At 33.8% G+C, this 14,676-nt stretch overlaps 1 long non-coding RNA gene across 1 annotated transcript; it reads right to left on the bottom strand.

Moving 5' to 3' along the window:
- Window positions 1–435: 435 nt before the first annotated feature.
- LOC109166751 lies at window positions 436–1,844 on the bottom strand. The gene is made up of 3 exons (XR_002051727.1): window positions 1,471–1,844; window positions 641–795; window positions 436–556 (listed from the first exon to the last, which is right to left on the bottom strand). It is a non-coding gene; the product is annotated as an uncharacterized LOC109166751 (long non-coding RNA).
- Window positions 1,845–14,676: the final 12,832 nt, after the last annotated feature.

Here is a 14,676-nt window from a genome sequence, read left to right as displayed (position 1 = left end):
TTCAGTCTTAGGGGAAACTGCTGGAAGATGATTCTCAAAAAGATGAAGTTATATACGTAAAGAAACCCTACAAATCAAACTGTAACCACTTGGTCATAGATCTATGTTTTTTGTAATAGGTGTATGTTATCTATGTTGGCAGTAACTTTTCTTTCATACAGGGTCAATATAATCATTTATGTAATTGTTGTTATTATCTAATTGTTCAAGATATTGTCTCTATAGGGGCAAATAATTGTCTTAAGTAATATTCTGTATTTTTAAGTGTTTTTGCAGGTCAACATACATAGACAAAAGTGGGCCACATTTTTAGCAGGCTCAAATAGCTTAAGTATCACAGTTTCTACTTTTGTTCATAGGTTCAAGAAAAATTTGTATAGTCAAATAGCTCAAATATCACAGCTAATACGATAGTCTTCAGTTGAAGCAAATATAGTGGTGGAAAATATTAAATGAAGTACCTTAAGTTCATTTGAATCTTCTCATCTGAATTCCTTCATTGTGTTGAAAATTAGATAGTTTGCCTATCAACTGGTGATATTAAGTTGTGCAGCAACTACAACATCACACAAATCCATATCAATCAAGATTTTCCAGAATTCCATGAATTCAGATGGTATAAAAAATACAAAGCATGTACCTAGAGTCTTATACTTTAGTGTCCTACTGATGATAGCATACACATTTCTATGTAGGCTTAAAGGAGAGCTGACCCCAATGTGTAGCATTGTCTCCATGACAAGTATGAGCAATGGCAGTGCAGTTGAGGATTTTAGCTCAGGTCAAATGAATGTTCTAACCATTTCAGATATATACCAAAGGAGAGAAGTAAGCTTTCTTGGTTGCAGTGTATCTTTATCCAAAAAAATATTAAACATTTTTTCCAGATATTTGCGTAAATGTCTAGGATTACTTTCAAGACAATTGTGTCATTTACACTTTTAACTTGGTTTTTTTTTTTTTTTTTTTTTTTTTTTTTTTTTTTGCATGGGAGTTTATGGACTATGGTTCCTGTGGCACTGGAATAACACTATACCAGTATTTCTTAAGTTAGGTACTATGCTTTGTAAATTAGGTTCCTCTTTTGCAAGTATGAACAGACAGAGGTCGGGGAATGGAGACTTTGCACTGCTCAACCATGTGTTGAGATGGTCAAATGTGCCACATGGATATTCATGTCTTCATCTAATTGTTTCTCTAACCTACAAAGTTTTATATCTTCAGATTCTTGGGCAGGTATCAAAATCAGAGATCAAGTCAATAATAGCATGCATTGTGACCATGAGTATCACAGTTCAAGTATGCTGAATCTGGGAGGTTTGTAGAAGTGGTATGTAGTATAGGACAGAATATGATAGTGGAATACATGCACATTTGTAAGTAGTATGTAGTATAAGCCAGATTTGAGAAAAGTTTGTATTATGTAATGATTTGTAATTATTGGTACACATATAAGGAGATGCAACATACCTATGATGTATGCTTTATCACATTTATTTCAAATGTTATTATATCTTAAATCTTTATTGACTTCTGGAAATCAACCTACAATAAAGAATTTAAATCTAAAATTAATCAACCTTAATATGCACATTGTAATAATCGGTATATTGCAACTTTATATGAAATAAATAATAAGGCAGAAAAAGGAAACAACAATCTCAGGACATTAGGAATTTCCCATTGTGATTTCTATACAGTTCAACTCTATTATGAGCATGCTTGGTTAGTAAATATCATAGGAAACAACAATCTCAGGAAACAGGTAGTAAAACACAAAAAAAAAAACACAAAAAAAAACTTATTTTGTCTGGCCTGAAAAGAAGTACTGAGAAAAATGTATGAACGCTGTTCATTTTTTGCTCCATTATGAATTTATGCTTATCAAAAGGACAACACTTTCTATGAGAGCACATATACTGCAAAGCCAAATATTTTATTCAAAGGAAAAGAACAAAGAGAAACAGTTGAACTTCATAGGAGATTTGCAGTGACATAATAGAATAATATTTTCTTATTCTAATATTTTCTATTTTCTTTTTGTATTAATCTGTTTACTTATTTATTCTAATATTTTCTAATTTTCTTTTTGTATTAATATGTTTACTTATTTATTTTAGTTACTAGAATTGATCCGATGTGTACTAACCTGTTTTCTGTTACTAATCTGTTTAAATCTTTAAATCGGTAAGGGATGAAACCTTGATACACTAGTACAAAAAACATCAATAAAATTGATTAATTCGCGTCCAAAGTTAGAACTTTAGACGCCTAAAGTGTAGTGCGGTGGCATTTTTATAATTAAGATACCACTATATAAATAAATTTTTATTTTTATTTTTTATTAAATATTATTCGCGTCCAAAGCTCTATACTTTGGACGCGAATGATAGAATCCCATTCATCACTCGCGTCCAAAGTGCCCACTTTGAACGCGAATAATAGAATCTCATTTATCATTCGCGTCCAAAGTGACTAACTTTGGACGCGAATTATTTTTTTAATCCATAAAACCCTAGAATAATAGAATCGCATAGATCAGATCTCACGCGTAAACCCTTCATCCGCTCCCGCCCCGATCTTCATCCTCTCCGATCAATCCGTCGTCCGCCGCTCTCCAACAGTTGTCCCCGCCGTCCATCAGCCGTCCGCCGCTCGATCTCCATCCACACTGTCGCTGCTTCATCGTCCACCGCACTGCCGCTCTCCATCGCTCCGATCTTCATCCGCTCGCTGCCGCTGCCGCCCAAGCTCCTGTCGTCATCTTCTTCGCTCTCCGGCAGCCACCTCACTTCCCTCCACCTTTCTCCCTCTGGTACGTTACTCTTCCGGCATTCCCTTGTGTTTATTCCTTATACATAAATATATACATGTGTGTGTGCTATTTTAAGCTTTGGTCTTTGGGATTTGTTCATTTCGAGTTACCCAATCTTGAATTAGTACACTAATGAGCTGTGAATTTTGGTAGTTCTCGATGTTCTGAGCTTGATGATAATATCCTTTTGTTGTGCTTATGATTTTAGATAAAAATTTGAACTTTCATAAAAGGTTTGTGATATCTGCGAAAAGAATATCGGGTTTGGAAGAGGCCATAAGAATTAGAAGGTATTACTCCATTTTTCTTATATTACAGTATGTTTTTTTTGTTCTTGTGGTGGTAGCATTCATTATGTGTAATGATTTGATCTTCTGTACTATGGTGATGTACAAGACATATACGATTATCAGGCAACACCTTTAAGTGAATTAATGGCATCATTTCAATTGAATGGCATAGAGTAGCAAATTTTCTTCCTCCATGATCTTTTTGCAATGTGTATATTCTCCTTGGTAGCCATTCATGAATGAATAATCTCTGTATTTTGGTTAGTCATTGGGATCAAGTGGTGGTTTGTTCTTCAGATCTCATCAAACACAAACATATGGTGCTTTAGAAGTTGCTGGGGAAAATATGACAAAGTCTTCTGCATCTATCCAATGATACCATTTATGCTGTTTAAAGCACAAGAAAAAAGAATGTATAAAAAGATGCAAAAAGATTTTAAATTGTTATCTTGAAACAAAAGAATGTAATTTATTATTGGATTCTAAAACTTAGTATAGTTAGGGATGCATTGTGCTCAATCTTTTCTCTCCTTTCCTTAATGTTAGCCTTATGGTATGAAAGACACTATTACTCTCACGAGTCACGCCCTCTGGCGGTCCGGCTCTGCCCTCGCCAGTCGCTCCTCAGTCCTCACATCCACTTCTCCATTCTTGCCTCTCGGCTTCTGCTTCTCTCGCTCCTCTCCCTCTCTCCCTCACACTCTCCGGCAGACGCCCTCACCTAACCTCAGGTAACTTCCAACAACGATCTTTGGTATGACCATCTTTGTGGCAGTATTCACACCGAGGACGTTTGCCACGACGACCACCACCACCACTAGATGGTCCAGAAGGTCCTCTATCCACAGCCCGAGTAGCTAGAACTGATGACTCTTCAATAGGTTCAACTGAGGGAGTTGAGGCAATACGAAGCAGTCTGGCAGCAGCGTCAGTGTAGGCAGGCACACTAGGACTGGATAAAATCTAATCACGAATGTGAACCTGGTCAGGCCGAAGGGTAGCCAAGGTCATCACCATAAAGAACTTATCATACTGCTTCATATGACTTTCTGACGTCTCCTGATATGGAAGTAAATTATGATACTCCTGCTGTAAAGCTTCCATCCGACCCAAGAAATCCTGTGTACTCATATCAGCAGTGGAACGGAAATTAAGCATATTAGATACAAGGGAATATAGCCTTTGGATATCATTAGTATACAATGACTTAGCTTTATTCCACACATCATAACAAGTGTCATAAGACTTGTAAATAAGATATAATTTAGGGTCAATGGATTGCCACAACATATTGCACAATAACGCGTCTGACTTCTCCCAATCTGATTTCTTCGACTCTTCAATTTCCCCAACCTTTTTGGTTAGATGATCAGACATCCCCTGGCCTTTGAACCAGAGTGTCACAGAAGCGGCCCACGAAGTGTAGTTTTCACTCCCAACCAATTTGTCCATAGTAATGGTGGGATAAGAGGTAAAGGAAGCCATAGAGATTACCCAAAAAGAAAAAAACACACATTTGTCCATAGTAATTATGATACTTTAGTATTGACTTGCCTAGTGAGTTGTACTTTCTACATTTTGTTTATTTTATTTTTTCATATTAATTTCTTTTCAATGAAATTGCTTGGCATTGGGTCCTTACACTATTACTAGTGTGAAATTTTCTTAAATGGTTGTAGCATTGGAAAAGATAGAGATTAATTTTTAACATTAGGTAAATTTTGGTTTTGTTTTCACCAGTATTGGTTGTAGCATTGGAAAAGATAGAGAAGAGTTCAAGCTGTTAATTTTTTTCTTAAATATTTTTCTTTTTGTTTATGTTATAATGAAAGATGAAATTGTATACTCCTTGCATAGTGTAGATATATGTTGAGAAGTAGTTGATAGAATTGGTGTGTAGTATACATCTTAAATTGATTAATGTTGAAATATATTATTTGGTAGTCGGGTTGGACTTTCATTTGGAAGATTATGAGTTCAAGCCTCAGTGGAGGCGTTATTGGTTCTTTGTGTTTCAGTAGGTTGAGAGAGTATATGAACAGATACTACAATGTAATAGAGCCAGTAGCTTTCAAAAAAAAATATTATTGGGATGTACAGGAAAATATTGGTAGTTTTATAAAAAAAATGTTTTTTTTTTTAATTTCTTTTCACTATACGCGTCCAAAGTTTAGAAACTTTGGACGCGTATAGTATTTTTTTAAAAATAAATAAACACTATACGCGTCCAAAGTTCACGAACTTTGGACGTGAATTATCATTTTGCGCGTCCAAAGCTACTTTGGACGCTGATTGTTTATACAATCAGCGTCCCCGCCATCTGCGTCCTAGCTACTTTGGACGCGAATTAGCCTTAACTTTGGACGCGAATGACTGTTTCTGTACTAGTGATATCTGCCTACTGTTCAAACCTCAATGATAACCAAGACAAGGATCTTATATCTAGGATGATTGAAGAAGATGATGAAGGAACTGAAGATTCTGCAGAGGTAACTAAACTTGGATGTGCTACTTTAATTGTAGCATATAGAAAACATCTTTTAAAACAGTATATGAAAGTTGACTGCTCTAAATACCTATGGTTTCAGGAAGGCTCCCAAGGTGATGGGGTAGATAGTCCAGTCACAGCAACTAACAAGATTAAGTTAACTGAAGAGTCTGAAAATGTGAAAAGATGCATGCTGGACCAGTTCTCTTCATCAAAGAATCTTAAGAAATCTAAAAATGCCCATGTGAAAGTAGAAAAAAATTGAGCTTGGTTTGTGTGTGATTGACAAAGTTTACTATCTTAGTTTTTTTTATGGTCTTTTGGACTATTCAATTGGTAGCACTTTAAACAATGCTATCAATTTTCAGATGCTATTTTTGTAATCCTATCAGTTAACTGCTTGAAACTAAAATGCTCATTTTCTTTCTTTCACTTAATATTATATTCATGTAGACTTAATTTGTTAATTGATTAGTGCCCTAAGTGTTTGTATTATGCTGTTCTTTTCTATCACTTACAATAGATGCAGGATGCAGTGTGTAAGAAGTTAGGAACAGCAAAACATGAACACATGAAGAATGAGTGGAGAGAACCAGCAGAGATCAAGAATGAAGATTATCTATTGTTTGAGTTGGGATGTAGTTTAGTATTTCTTTCCAAAAATTAAAATTCGACCCATCTTCCATGCAAGTTTCAATCAAGTATATGTTCAAATCTTGTCAAACACATTGTGCTCAGTTGACACCTTTGTAGCTCTTCTTAAGTGAATGTCACAAGATCGAATTCTGGTGGTGAAGTATTCACTCTTTGGACTACAACAGATAGAGATTTTTGGGCTACAACCAATAGAGATACTATCTTGTAATAGAGTCGATAGTACTATATATATATATTCAAACCTTAATTGATTAGAAGATAATGTATCAAATTTCAAATAGTATGTCTTTTGAAAGTTATGAAGGATTTCGATGTAGATGCAAGAATATAATTAATGTGCTACCAATTAGAATGTCTTGGATTTACACCAATTTCAGTAAACAATTTCAAGTATGTCTATAATATGGAGTAAGTGTTTATTTTTCATAATGTGAATACTTTAGTTACCCATTATTCAAGATTTTGACAAGTGATTAATAAAAAAAAATTCTCAAATTTTGTATTTGTTAGATGGATAGATGCATATGGCCGGCATCTACTAAAACGACACTCCAACAACTACAATATTTTTATTTTTCAACGAGAAGCATATTGTGATTATATATATGTATTAGTTGAGTCATACTTGTGAGAGATAAATACGGATCTTAATTCATGAGACAGGTCGAATTTAGGATAGTTGCTTGTTATATATGATAAAAATTATAATACTTATTATAAAATATTTAATAACAATTTGGAATAAATAAATTGTTTCTCATAATAGATATTTTAATATTTATATGTGAAATTGTGATATTATTTAAGGTGCGTTTGATTCACTTAATCTTAGATTACTTAGGTAATATGACTGTGGTAATGTTATATTACCTTGTTTATGTTATAAATAATATTAAGTGTGGACATTATGATTAGAATATGTAACGGTCAACATTATTGTTGTCATTATTATTAGTCTATTATATATGTTGTACCCCCATTTTGTAATGTTGAGGATGAATGAGTATTGTCTATCTCTACATATTTTCTTCTCTCTTTCTCCTTCTATTCTGCAATGTTCATCGGTTAGGAGCTAAAGGCCATCGGGCATAATCTCCCACGTTCATCGGTTAGGAGCTAAAGGCCATCGGGCATAATCTCCCACAACACGTTATCAGCACGCTCTTTCTTTCGGTGAACGGTATGTTTATTTTCTAATTAACATTCCTAACTGTTCAAACTGCCAATAAATTGCATATTTACATTCTGAAATCCTGTTGGTTTCAAGTATATCCTTTAAAATATACATGCAATTTGTATTGGTACAGTATTGGTACAGTATGAATGTTTGTATATGCTATGAATGTTTGCCAGTATGAATGCTTCTAGATATGAGTTTTCTAAGCATTATTTCTAGATGTCTCAAATTGCATATTAGTATCATGAGATTCTGTTTATTATGTGGAATATGTTTTTGCCCTATATTTTATATGCCAATCAATATGTTGGTTTAACCCAGTGAACAAACATATTTTGTTCGAAATATAGGTTTCAACAAGTATGTTAGATTTTTTTTTTATTTATTTATTTATTACAACCTGCTTTGGCCTATATATAATCTGTTTTGAAACCTGTTTCTGTGTTCAACCTGTTCGAACACATCAATAATATGTTAATTTTTTTTACAACAAGTAAAACAATCGAAACCTGTTTTGGCCGATCTGTCATTTTTTTTCTCTCCGATCTGCGTTTTGCTTGGTTCGATCGTCGATGGACGCTGCATCTTTGTGTGTCGATTCAGTTTTTTTTTTTTTTTTTGTTGTTGTTGTCGTTATCTTCTCCTCCCTCATCGATGGCTACGATCTGATGGAAGACGACGATCTCTGTCCGGCGATGGCGTTGACGGCGCTGAAACGATCGGCGATCAGAGACGCTGGTCGGCGATGGTGGCGATGCTGATCAGCGATGGCGGCGACGGACGGCGAAGGCAGCGCTGCATGCTTGACAGTCAGTTGTTATATTATAGACCGCGGTGCATAATCGATTATGCACCGCGGCCCATATACGGCGCCGTTTCTTTAAGTAAAGAAACGGCCCGCCGTTAGAGTTAACGGAGTCCGTTTGTTTGGTGTATTAAACACTAACTGACACTACAGTATATCCAAACCGACACTGCAGTTATATCAAAATGATACTATAGTTATAATGAAATGAAACTGCAGTGTATATAAACTGAAACTGAATAACATTTCACATATTTGAGTGTATATTGTACAATGAAGCTGTAATTATATCAAAATGATCATGTAGTTGTGTTTTAATAAAACTATAGTGTATATAAAATAAAATTAAATAACATTTTCACATATTTGAGTCTATAAAATATCAAATGAAACTATAGTTATATCGAAATGAAATTGTAGTTGTGTTCAACTGAAACTGCAGTGTATACAAAATGACACTGAATAACAGAGTTACTTTTTGTAAAAGGGTGCGAAACAGCGGAAATAAACACTGTTAATTTTCATTTAAAAAAAAAGACGCGCGGTGCATAATATAATTTGCCCTTGACGATGATGGCGTTCTTCGCGAGCAACAGCTGTGATTTCTTCGTTTATATTTGGTCGTGCGATCTGCTGCCGTTTCTATCTTCATATAAGTGGCCAAAAGAGAATTAAATCTAATCCCTCATCTTATCTGGGCAAGTTTTTTTTTTTTTAATTCCTTATCATATTTGGGCCAATTTTTCGTTTGGGTCAATGTTGTGATATTCTCTACATGAGTTTTTTTTTATATCTTTTGGACCCTAAATCCCTTATATGCTTGATTTACAACCCACAAATAATTTGGGCCTATTGTTTTTTCTCTTCGGCCTAGGGTTTTCTATTAAGCCCTCTTTTTTTCATATCATTTATTTGGACCACCTTTCATGGGCTATATTCTCCCCGATTTGGTCCATTTAAAATAACATAATTTTTAGCCCATTTTGATGGATCATTTCTTTTAAATGGTCACATTTTGTGATATATTTATCCACATGTTTTATTTGGGCCTGATTTATTTATATATATAAATTGTTTTGGGGCTGCAATTTGATTTTTTTTAAGCATTGAGAACTATATTGCTTTCAAATTGCCATTCAATTTATTATTGAATATGCTCATAAATTAAAATTGCTATTTTGTGCAATTTATTTGGATCATATGATTTTATGAATTTCTATGCATATTCTGTTATATTAGCATAATATTTTTTATTATGCATTATGTTTTACAAGTGGACCTTCGGATTTAGCCAGATTTGATATGCATAGATTTGAAAGTTATACATCCTGGCTACTATTACCACACTTGTTCTGGACGGGAGTGATTATTTCATCCGGGCTCTTGATATTCAAATTTATCTTGATCCTACGTCATTTTGAAGACATGATCGTTGAGAAGTCCATGAACGACGCAGCCCAGAAAGCCAACGCTTTATTTTTCTTACGCCACCTGAATACCTTCTTGCAAAGGATCATTATGCCTTATAGAAATCCCCGAAGGATAAATTTAACTAGCATATATTCATTGGTCCTTTCTAAAATCGCAATTAGAATGCATTACCTTGATCTTTCAAAACTTTAAATCAAATTCCTGATTCTAAATCAACTATACGCAAAATTGTGGCCCAACTAAAGTTGCGTAAGCAGAATTTTTTTTCTGGCACGAATTTGATTGGCAAGCCCTTGTCTTCTTTTCCACACCATCCCCCTCCCATGAGTGTAGAAGCATAACCACATGTTGACGTAAATCTATAGTGCATGCCCAGTTGGTTCTGCACCGGTGCCCGAAGCACATGACGTCACCTAATTGTGCAACACTAAGAGGGGCTGAGGAAGAAGACGGGAAAGAGGTAAGGCCAAGGTGGCAAGAACAATAACTCCCGAAACCAGAATAAAAAGCAAAAATGATCCAATTCGTCAAGAACAACAATAAAGTCATAACTTTGGCCCAACAACAAGTTATGTTTCACGTATGGGTGTAAAAGGCACTACTCACGTGTGTTTCACACCCGAAGCATTTTGCTGAAACCTGAACGAACAGCACCATGTTGAATCCAACAAAGTTTCCTTGCCTGAAGCAAAGCAAAACTTCCACCTAGTAGACACATGTGTGACTGTTGTCAATTACGAACAAAACAATTGCCAAATTTCTGAGCAAACGTCATTTAATTAAATTCCCTATTTATCCTCTTAAGCATATAAGGATGGATAATGTTGGAGAATTCAACTCGTCAACTTTTGACAATTGTTATATGGCATTAGGCATTATGATAAAGCATCACATGCCTTATGACCACACCTAAAAGGGTTTAGCTGAATCTCTAAATTTAAATTACTTGTTAAACCATTATTTTTTCAAAATTCCAATGTGCCGGATACTTGGTGGGGAAATGCAATATTTATGCTAAAAAATTTCGGCACACTGCATATCCTTATTCCCCCTTCTATCTAATACGTGGTTTTCAAACAAACTTTTCCCAAATCTGCGTTTCTACTCTTATGAATGCAGTCCAATCTATTACATAACCACCATAGCATATCCATCTGTTGTCTCCAATATTTAAAGCCCCTATGAGAGACGTGATGGATACGCTGACTGCATGAAGATCGGTTCACGGCATTAGGGGGAGATATGGTCAAAATTGAAATGGAATGCCGAGAAATTTCATGAAATGAGCTTCAAAAATTAAATCCACGTACCAATTAAACTGACTGGAAGTTCAGAAAGAAATCAAACATATCTGCCAAATAAATCTATTTCATGAAAAAAAGAGTGACTTGGTCCTATACACATTCCCCAAAAATTGGACCATAGATATCTATCGATACTCCTTGACGCCAGAAGTGCAGGAGATTCATTGGGATAGAAGTAAAGTAAAAATTCACAAACAACTAGATCTAGTAAAGAATTTTTGTCACTCTTGAAAATCTTTGAGCTCTTGAAAAATCTTAAAAAGTTATATCTTTAAGATGATCGTCCAGATGACGAGAAAAATCCAATAAAATTATAGGTGTACCAAATATTCATAATATTGGGTTGCGGAACAACCAGATATAAATATCCGGGAAATAGCTATAATCTGGTTAACTTTGAAAATTATTTTTATATATATGAGAGAAATTCTTGAAAAATGTTATAAGTTGTCGACAACACAATTGCCTTCAAAATTGCTCATATTATATGACAATCTGGATCCAGAGCTAGGTGCCAGAAGCGCCTACATTGATTAACATATAAAGAGAGCAATTAAAGGCATATATAGCTCAACTCGCTAATATATTCCTTTTGTACACCATTGAAGTATTAACCCTGTAGGTTACAAATGGTGTCTGTATAAAGGAAAAACAAGAATGATAAGGTGGTGAGATATAAAGCGAGTCTGTAGCCTAAGGGTTAACGCAGAAACCCATAATCAAGTATACTCTCCCATGATGAATATTATTAAAAGTTCCGCTACATGATTGGCAGAATAATTCTAGATATGCAGCTTTTTAAAGTCATGACCTAGAAACTATGGGTCATTAGACACTAATGTTTATCTGAAAATCCTTGATGGATTTATAATTCTCAAAAATGAAAAAAAGTAAATATCACAACATGTTTGTTGTTGAAGTATAAATGCTTATTGATTGAGTAATTTCCTCTTAAAATAAGGAAATTATAGAAATGAATATGTACCATTAGGTACTTATTAAGGGGCTTATTTATAAAATAAAGGAGATGAAAAATCAAGTATTATATCGACCTGTAGATCGAGCATTTCCTTAAAAGGAATTTCACATACTATTTAGTCTATGTCCAAATAATCTCCCGTAGTAGATAAGGACCATTTTTACCTAAAAGGATGATTCAGGACCAGAAGTCCGATACTTCAAAACGTCACTTTGAATACCCTTTTCTTTGAGACCGAAAATTCCCAAATTCGCATTTTCTTTTTTGTAATTTGTAAAGAGTGATTTGGTGATTCTCCTAGAAAGAAAAGGAAATGATGTTAATTAATATCCTTAAGGTATAAAATACATCTTTCAAGAAGTCATTTGAATATTGGCATTATGTTAAACGCCATGACTTGGATTGATATATTACAAATCAATTTAAGCTTTAAGCATCTTAAAGCCTAAGGGATAATACTTGTTCTTATAGATGTATTTTGTATATTATCATCTCGTTATTACTTTCTCGCTTTGTCATAGCGACTTTTAAGTTACGAGATGATCAAGGTACAAATATTCATATTGATGCTTTTGACATGAAGTCATCATACTTGGGACAAATAAAAACGTATATAGTTTTTCATGGTATAAAATACCTTGATCCACATGAACTCCAGAAGAGTGATAAAATATTTGTCCAGAAGATTTGCTCCAATGACAAGTTAGCAAATGTATACCTACAAAATATCTATCAGATTGATATGCAAGAGTAAAGAAAATTATTTAGGGGGAGCGACAAAATATAAATAATTTTATTGGTCCAGATGATCATGAGAAAATATGATAAATTCTAACGACAATCCTGAAGATTGTACCATATCCTTTGATAAATTCTAAAGACAATCTTGAAGATTGTACCATATCCCTTCTCTACAACCTTTTGAAACGATGATTTTACTTTAAACAATGTAGAATTTGAAGATTGTTATCTTCAGGGGGAGACGAGAAGTATATTCACTCGAGTCAATCCTGTAGATTGGTCAATCTTGTAGATTGGGTCTTAAAAGACTAATAGTTGCACTTTTTGCAGCGTATATATTCACTCGAGTCAATCCTGTAGATTGGGTCTTAAAAAGACTAATAGTTATACTTTCTGCATCATATACATACCATGTACTCTTTTCCTCACTAGTTTTTCCCAATGGGTTTTTCTAGTATGGTTTTTAACGAGGTATGAGTATGATATATTAATGGGGGGTTATATATAAATAACTAAATAGACAAACCCCAAAATCCTGAAGATTATGCCTTGAAGGCAAATACTTAAATAGATAAACCCCAAAATCTTGAAGATTATGCCTTGAAGGCTTATGGTTGTACTCTTTTTCCCTTAACTAAGTTTTTCCCGCGAGGTTTTCATAAGTTAAGGTTTTTAACGAGTGGTGAGCTGTCGTAGGCTCCCAAATTAAAACCTTACAAACGTAGTAGCGGGAGTAAGGATCGATCCCACGAGGAGTAACTAGTTTAATGTATGTGTTCAAATTAAAGTAAAGGGGGTTTTGGTATGAAGGTGATAATCAAAGAAAATAAACGGATAAAGCAATGAAAACAATATATTGAAAACACTCAGAATAGAAAACCTTGGTTAGTAAAGATCCACCACCGAAATATAACACTGATCATTGATTCATAAAGCAATTAATATGCAATTGAATATTTGTCGTGAAATTATTTCATTTCCGTTTTCCCTTAGTTATAGGTAACTAAAGCGCACGCGATTTAATTACCCCTAACTACTAAATAACCTAAGACAAGCGCTATAGATTTAATTTAATAGCAGCAATAGGAACTAGGAAAACCGACAAACTAAATAACACAAGCACAAGCGGTTGCATTTAATTTAGGAAAATATTCTACCCGAGTCCAATTATCACTAAGCTGTCAATAATTAACCCAGTTGCTACTGAATATTAGAATAATTTGTAGCACAACATTATCTAATATAGCAAATAATTATATCAAGTAAATAACTAGTAAGCCTCCCTAGCAATTAAATGATACAACTATTCAAATAACTTAGAAGAATATTTAATACCCAAATGCATAAAAATTATATAATAAAAATAAATAAATAATCTTACAGCATAATCAATTCCGGGGCTTCAATTCACTAAACCAAGCTAAAGAAATTAGCAATGAATGGACATTGATAACAACTTTACAGAATAATCGAGAGGGGAAGAATGAACGTTTTACAATCGGAAACTCCTACTATTTATAGCATTCTAAAAATAGGCTAAATCAATTTCAACCATCCAACTTCCTACATTTGTGGCTCACGTCCGAAGACTCCTCCATTTGCTTCGCATGAATGAATCCGTTGAATTGAAAAACTCAATTCCTTTGCATCATTGTTGGACCAAAACCATATTTAATAATATATAATATATATACTTAGCTAGTACACGTAATATATATAATATATGTATATATATATGTAGTACGTAGTATATATAATTAGTATGTGTTTTATATATATTATATATTATATATATTTGAAGTATGGTACGTACTATATATATATATATATATATATATATATATATATCTAGCTCATTAATTGTTAAACTCTAAAAAGAACTAATTATTAAATAATATTAAATAATGAAAGTAAAATTATTATAAATATGTACCTAAAATATGAGTGTAAAATATGCCTATCAAATTCCCCCACACTAAAACATTTGCT

The sequence above is a fragment of the Ipomoea nil genome, unplaced genomic scaffold (genome assembly GCF_001879475.1).
Source record: "Ipomoea nil cultivar Tokyo-kokei standard unplaced genomic scaffold, Asagao_1.1 scaffold3105, whole genome shotgun sequence".
Lineage (NCBI taxonomy): Eukaryota > Viridiplantae > Streptophyta > Magnoliopsida > Solanales > Convolvulaceae > Ipomoea > Ipomoea nil.
The sequence above is the reverse complement of the archived record's forward strand: the minus strand, read 5'-3'. Positions and strand labels throughout refer to the sequence as shown.